General features: G+C 43.5%; 1 pseudogene; it reads right to left on the reverse strand.

Annotated features, from left to right (window-relative positions):
* Nucleotides 1-6,929: 6,929 nt before the first annotated feature.
* LOC142297210 (uncharacterized) lies at nt 6,930-7,597 on the reverse strand (annotated as a pseudogene).
* Between the last annotated feature and the right edge of the window lie 443 nt (nt 7,598-8,040).

Below are 8,040 nucleotides of genomic sequence, written 5' to 3' on the forward strand. Positions count from 1 at the left end.
GTGCTGGTAACAGCAATTTTATGGAATCGTTTCATATTTTTTTTAGACCATTCAATGCAAGGCCACAAGAGACAAGAAGTCTGACACATAGTCAATGGCTGGAGAGGATGATACAGGAGTATCTCCAAATGAACATCGATGCCATGACTTTGCAACTGGAGCCTTGCTCATTTTGGGCTTCAAATCTTGAAAAATGGCCTGAGCTCACCACTTACGCCTTGGAGATCTTGTCGTGTCCCGCAGCCAGCGTTGTCTATAAACGTGTCTTCAGTGCTGTTGGGTGTGTGTTGACAGATAAGCGCACGTGTCTGTCCAGTGACAATGTGGACAGACTAACGTTCATCAAGATGAAGAAGTCATGGATCCGCAAGGACTTTACTACCCCTGTGTCATCCTGGGGAGAGTAAAGGCTGATGTATTTTTAAATGTGCTTGATGCAAATCAACATGTCCAGTTTGCAACTGGGGGACAACTGATGCCACTGAAGTGGTGTGTGGCCCAATTTTTGGAAAAAAAGGAGACTCTGCTTGGAGTCCCCTTGCTGTTTTCTAAAAATGATCCAAGATGAGCAAGTCATGGTTCAGCAAGGACTCTGGTACCCCGCTGTCATCCTGGGGACAGTTAAGGCTGGCATATTTTTGAATGTGCTTGATGCAAATGAACATGTGAAGTTTGCAACTGAGGCACAAGTGATGCCACTGAACTTGGTGTGTGTGGCCCAATTTTTGGAAAAAAAGGGAGACTCTGCTTGGAGTCCCTTTGCTGTTTTTTTTAAAAATGATCCAAGATGAACAAGTCATGGTTCAGCAAAGATTTTGCTACCTACCCCGGTGTCATCCTGGGGACAGTTAAGGCTGGCGTATTTTTGAATGTGCTTGATGCAATTCAACACGTCCATTTTGTAACTGGGGGACAACTGATGCCACTGAAGTGGTGTGTGTGGCCCAATTTTTGGAAAAAAGGGAGACTCTTCTTGGAGTCCCCTTGCTGTGTTTTACATGATTTTAGAAGGGCATGACATGCCTATATCTGTGTCTCCTCCTCTTTTTACTCATCAAGCTCTTTTGTTTTCGCATGAGTATATGTGCTTGTCACTTTCCCATGTGTTTGTGGTGTCTTGGGAAGTGTTTGTTACCTTTTGGACACCTTTGAAGGTGTTTTCTATGTGTTTGTGTTTGCCTCCCATTGTTTTCAATGGGGTTCGAGTGGTTTGTCGGACGGTTCGTCGAATGTTCGTCGAACGGTTAGTCGAACGGGACCTCCGTTCGACGAACCGAACCTCCGTTCGACGAACCGAACTCGAACGCCAGGGGGGTGGCTCAACTCTAATCACTAGGTCTGACCAAAGAAGAGTAGAGGGGGATTATTTTTAATATTTACTATTATTGCGCCACTTATTCCATGGTGCTTTACAAGTGAAAAGGGTATACATAAAAAACAAGTATAATAATCATGAACAATGCAAAAACAGATTATTAGAGAGGATGCCGACTACGAGGGTTCAGAGTGTGCAGGGCAATAATTACTACATGTGATCTAGACTGTATGCTTCTGTTAATACAGCCCAGAATTGTATTGCCTTTTTTGCTGCTGATTAACACTGTTCACTCATATTCAGTCTATGATCTATTAGTTTAACCAAGTCTTTTTCACACGTGCTGTTGCTTAGCCCTAATTCTCCCATTGTGTATATGTTTTTTTCATTTATTTGGGCCAGATGTAGGATTTTGTATTTCTCCCTGTCAAAAAACATTCTATTAGTTGCTGCCCACTGTTCCAGTTTGTTTAGATCTTGTTGAATCCTCTCTTTCTTTCTCTCTTTTCTAGTATGAGGTAACCTTCCTAGCTTTGTGTTATCAGCAAATTTAATCAGTTTACCCTCAATTCCTTCATCTAAGTCACTGATAAAAATTATGAACAACACAGGGCCCAGGACAGAGTCTTGTGGTACCCCAATTGAGATATTCTTCCAACTAGATGTTCAGCCATTTATGAACACTCTTTGGGTCAGATAAGTAAACCAGTTATGACTCTACCAAACAGTTGTCTTGTCCAATCCATACTTGGTCATTTTTTCAATAAGGATGGTATGAGATACTTTTTCAAATGCTTTTCTGAAGTCAAGATATACTATACTGCACATCCCTGATCCACCCAGTAAGCCTACATGCGCACGCTGCATTTTTCTTGGTGCAGTTTTGTTGTCAGCAAGTCCTGACTTTTGGCTTCCCAGCAAAGTCAATGAGAATTCAGATTTGCTGTACGCACATTGCAGTTATTTTATCTGCCGTTTATTTGCTAAAACTGTGTGACAAAAAAGAAGCATGTTCATTCTTCTTGTATTTTTGTCACATTTAGTCACCCATTGAAATCAATGAAGGGATGAAAAACGTAAGGAAAAATGAATGCTAATAAATTTCTGCATTTTTCATTTTACTTGTTTTTTTGTCACAAAAACCACAGGTCACCCACATTGTTCCAGGATAAATTCATTCTCTCTCTCTGTCACTGGCTCTCTCTCTCAGCACTTCATACTCACTAATCACTGGCGCAGCATGGCTGTCACAGTTCTCCCGTGGCCTCTCATTTAGAGATGAGCGATGTTCGAGGTTCGCCAATTTCATGTTCGAGTGATTTTGGGGGGAGTTCGAGACGTTCGACAAACTCAAGCTTTTTGCTAAAAGCTCGACAGTTCGAGTTACGTTCGAGAACAGTTCGCGCACCAAAAGCGTGGCTTTTCACAGTAAGGCTATGTGCACACGTTGCTATCTGCATGTGTCCTACGTCCCCAGCACAATCCCTCTCTCTTTCCTACTCACCGATCACGGGCGTCTCGCTACACGGCTGTCACAAATCTCCAGTGGCATTTCCTCTTTTGAAAATGGCTGCCGCTTCATTATTTAATTAGTTATTCCGTGCTTTCCCCGCCCACCGGCGCCCATGATTGGATGCAGTCAGACATGCCCCCACAATGAGTGACAGCTTTCTCACTGCAACCAATCACAGCCACCGGTGGGCGGGTCTATATCATGCAGTAAAATAAATAAATAAATAATAATAATAATAATAATAAAAAAATGCGGTTCCCCCATATTTGATACCAGCCAGGATAAAGCCACACGGCTGTAGGCTGGTATTATCAGGATGGAGAGCTCCACTTTATGAGGAGCCAACCACCCTAACAATATCACCCAGCAGCCACCCGGAATTGCCGCATCTATTAGATGCGACAGTCCTGGGACTCTACCCAGTTCATCCCGAACTGCCCTGGTGCGGTGGCAATCGGGGTAATAATGAGTTAATCATGCCAGGCATCTACCCTCATTTACCTCTTTATTAATCCCAAAACAACAATCCAGGTCCGAAGTAATCCACACGACACTGTCAGCTCTGCTACATGAAGATGACAGGGAGCACTCTGTGTCCTCTCCACGTAGCACCTGAACTGAACCGCGCTGTAATCTGAGACTTCAGTCTGCAATGCAGAAGTCAAGATTACCAAATCTGCCTAAGTTTTTCATTAGAGCCAGTAGCTCAATGGTTAGAGCTCTCAACTCAGAAGCATTAGTTCACGAGTTCTAGTCCCGTCGGTCCCGGTAAAAAAGTTAATTTATTTTTAATTTTAAATTAGAATTATTTATTTATAATTATAATTTAATTTAATTTAATTATGAACTGAGGGGAGGAGCCGGACATCAGCTGTGAGCCACACCTCTAAAATCAGAGCAGTTCACGGAATGAGGCTGCATTGCTCTCTCTCTCTTTCTCTCTTTGTCTCTCTCAGTCTCTCAGTCTCAGTCTCTCTTAGTCTCTCTCTCTTTTTTTCTCTCTCTTTTTCTCAGTCTCTCTTTTTCTCTTTTTCTCTCTCTCCTCTCTCTTCTCTCTCTCTCCTCTCTCGCTTCTCTCTCTCTCTCTGTCTCTCTCAGTCTCTCTCTGTCTCTCAGTCTCTCTTTCTCTCTCACTCTTTGTCTCTCTCAGTCTCTCTCTCTTTCTCTCTCTCTTTTTCTCTCTCTTTTTCTCAGTCTCTCTTTTTCTCTTTTCCCTCTCTCTCTCCTCTCTACTCTCTCTCTCTTTTCTCTCTCTTTTTTCTCTCTTCTCTTTTCTCTCTTTCTTCTTTGTTTCTCTCTTTCTCTCTCTCAGACCTGGTGATAATCAGCTGATGCGGTCACCTGAAGGGATCAGCTGACACTATAAGTCGAGCGGTGAGGCCAGCTTTTTACCGACCGGCCGGCTAAACTATCAGCTGATGCTGTCAGACAGGATTCTGCACAGAAGTGTGTAGTTTGTTTGTTTTTTTTTGCACTGATGCATCATCTGATTGTATAAAAGCTGTTTATACAATCAGCTGCTGTGTCATGTGATTCAGGCCCTTGAACCTGACACATCATCTGATCGCTTTGCCTTCCAGCAAACCGATCAGATGATATTGGATCCGGATTGGACGGCGCGGGACCATTGACCCAGGATTACTGCGGAGGGGGGTTCTTTATTTCAATAAAGATGGAGTCACTAATTGTGTTGTGTTTTATTTGTAATAAAAATATTTTTCTGTGTGTTGTGTTTTTTTTATCTGTACTAGAAATTCATGGTGGCCATGTCTAATATTGGCGTGACACCATGAATTTCGGTCTTAGGGCCAGTTGATAATATACAGCGAGCCCTAACCCCATTATTACCCAGTGAGCCACCCGTCACCAGGGCAGCTGGAAGAGTTGGATACAGCGCCAGAAGATGGCGCTTCTATGAAAGCGCCCTTTTCTGGGGCGGATGTGGATTGCAATTCGCAGCATGGGTGCCCAGAAAACTTGGGCACCCTGAGCTGAGGATTCCAATCCCCAGCTGCCTAGTTGTACCTAGCTGGACACAAAATTGGGCGAAGCCCACGTCATTTTTTTTTAAATTATTTCATGAAATTCATGAAATAATTAAAAAAAAAGGTCTTCCCTATATTTTTGGTTCCCAGTCGGGTACAAATAGGCAACTGGGGGTTGGGGGCAGCCCGTAGCTGCCTGCTGTACCTGATAGCATACAAAAGCATGGCGAATCCCACGTAATTTTTTGGGGGGACAAAAACTCCTGCATACAGTCCTGGATGGAGTATGCTGAGGTTTGTAGTTCTGCAGCTGCTGTCTGTCTGTATGGGGGAGAGCAGACAGCAGCTTCAGAACTACAAGGCTCAGCATGCTCCATCCACTAGTGTATGCAGGAGAGCAGACAGCAGCTGCAGAACTACAAGGCTCAGCATACTCCATCCAGGACTGCATGCAGGAGTTTTTTGCCCACCAAAAAAATGACGTGGGCTTCGCCATATTTTTGTATGCTAGCCAGGTACAGCAGGCAGGTACGGCGGCCCCCAACCCCCAGCTGCCTATTTGTACCCGGCTAGGAACTAAAAAAACAGGGAAGCCCTTTTTTTTAATTATTTCATGAATTTCATGAAATAATTAAAAAAAATCGACATGAGCTTCACCCCATTTTTGTGTCTAGCTGGGTACAACTAGGCAGCTGGGGATTGGAATCCGCAGCATAGGTTAGCCCGAGCTTTCTGGGCCCCTCTGCTGCGAATTGCAGTCCGCAGCCGCCCCAGAAAATGGCGCTTTCATAGAAGCACCATCATCTGGCGCTGTATCCAACTCTTCCAGCTACCCTGAAGCCATGTGGTTCACTGGGTAATTATGAGTTAATACTAGCTTTGTTTTACTAGCTAGTATTATGCCAGAAATTCTTAATGTCAGGCAAGTTTGACCTGGCCATTAATAATCTCCAATAAAGGGTTAAAAAAAAAGGCACCACATAGAGAAAAAAAACTTTAATAGAAATAAATAAATACACAGACACACTTAAGAGACTCCATGTTTATTACTCCCTGTCAGCCCTCCCATGCAGTGCTACATCAGACAGCATTGCATGGGAGGAAGAACGCTGCTGCTCCCGTGCAGTCTAATCACTCAGTGAGAGTGAGCAGAAGCTGCGTGCTGTAAGCGGTGACGTCACCGCTGACAAGCGGGTTACCATAGCAACGGTGCTCCGATCACGTGATTCCCGGTGCCACTGCGGGCTGTAAGCGGTGATGTCACCGCTGACAGGCGTGTTACCATTGCAATGGTGCTCCGATCACATTACTCCCGATGCCGCTATTTATCGGCTGTGACAGCTAGTCCCTGCATGTGGGCTGATTCTGTAAAGAGCGCACACATGCAGGAATGGGGAGTTTACCATGTGTCAGAGCATTCCGCCAGTACACGGACATGCTGGAACGATCACCACGTACCGGAGAGATGTACTGACAGGACCTAGCATGACGTCATAGCCATTTGATCAGTCTGTAGCCAATGAGATAATAGACACGTGACTGGTCCCATAATATTTTAACGTCACGATCGGTCCTATCATCAGTGCTGGTTACCAGGAGGACGCAGCGATTATCGGAAGGAAAAGGGAGACTCTTCTTGGAGTCCCCTTGCTGTGTTTTACATGATTTTAGAAGGGCATGACATGCCTATATCTGTGTCTCCTCATCAAGCTCTTTTGTTTTCGCATGAGTATATGTGCTTGTCACTTTCCCATGTGTTTGTGGTGTCTTGGGAAGTGTTTGTCACCTTTTGGACACCTTTGAAGGTGTTTTCTATGTGTTTTTATGTGTTTTTGTTTGCCTCCCATTGTTTTCAATGGGGTTCGAGTGGTTTGTTGGACGGTTCGTCGAATGTTCGTCGAACGGTTCGTCGAACGGGACCTCCGTTCGACGAACCGAACTCGAACGCCAGGGGGGTGGCTCAACTCTAATCACTAGGTCTGACCAAAGAAGAGTAGAGGGGAATTATTTTTAATATTTACTATTATTGCGCCATTTATTCCATGGTGCTTTACAAGTGAAAAGGGTATACATAAAAAACAAGTACAATAATCATGAACAATGCAAAAACAGATTATTAGAGAGGATGCCGACTACGAGGGTTCAGAGTGTGCAGGGCAATAATTACTACATGTGATCTAGACTGTATGCTTCTGTTAATACAGCCCAGAATTGTATTGCCTTTTTTGCTGCTGCATCACACTGTTCACTCATATTCAGTCTATGATCTATTAGTTTAACCAAGTCTTTTTCACACGTGCTGTTGCTTAGCCCTAATCCTCCCATTGTGTATATGTTTTTTTCATTTATTTGGGCCAGATGTAGGATTTTGTATTTCTCCCTGTCAAAAACCATTCTATTAGTTGCTGCCCACTGTTCCAGTTTGTTTAGATCTTGTTGAATCCTCTCTTTCTTTCTCTCTTTTCTAGTATGAGCTAACCTTCCTAGCTTTGTGTTATCAGCAAATTTAATCAGTTTACCCTCAATTCCTTCATCTAAGTCACTGATAAAAATAATGAACAACACAGGGCCCAGGACAGAGTCTTGTGGTACCCCAATTGAGATATTCTTCCAACTAGATGTGCAGCCATTTATGAACACTCTTTGGGTCAGATAAGTAAACCAGTTATGACTCTACCAAACAGTTGTCTTGTCCAATCCATACTTGGTCATTTTTTCAATAAGGATGGTATGAGATACTTTTTCAAATGCTTTTCTGAAGTCAAGATATACTATACTGCACATCCCTGATCCACCCAGTAAGCCTACATGCGCACGCTGCATTTTTCTTGGTGCAGTTTTGTTGTCAGCAAGTCCTGACTTTTGGCTTCCCAGCAAAGTCAATGAGAATTCAGATTTGCTGTACGCACATTGCAGTTATTTTATCTGCCGTTTATTTGCTAAAACTGTGTGACAAAAAAGAAGCATGTTCATTCTTCTTGTATTTTTGTCACATTTAGTCACCCATTGAAATCAATGAAGGAATGAAAAACGTAAGGAAAAATGAATGCTAATAAATTTCTGCTTTTTTCATTTTACTTGTTTTTTTGTCACAAAAACCACAGGTCACCCACATTGTTCCAGGATAAATTCATTCTCTCTCTCTGTCACTGGCTCTCTCTCTCAGCACTTCATACTCACTAATCACTGGCGCAGCGTGGCTGTCACAGTTCTCCCGTGGCCTCTCA

The sequence above is a fragment of the Anomaloglossus baeobatrachus genome, chromosome 3, assembly GCF_048569485.1.
Source record: "Anomaloglossus baeobatrachus isolate aAnoBae1 chromosome 3, aAnoBae1.hap1, whole genome shotgun sequence".
NCBI lineage: Eukaryota > Metazoa > Chordata > Amphibia > Anura > Aromobatidae > Anomaloglossus > Anomaloglossus baeobatrachus.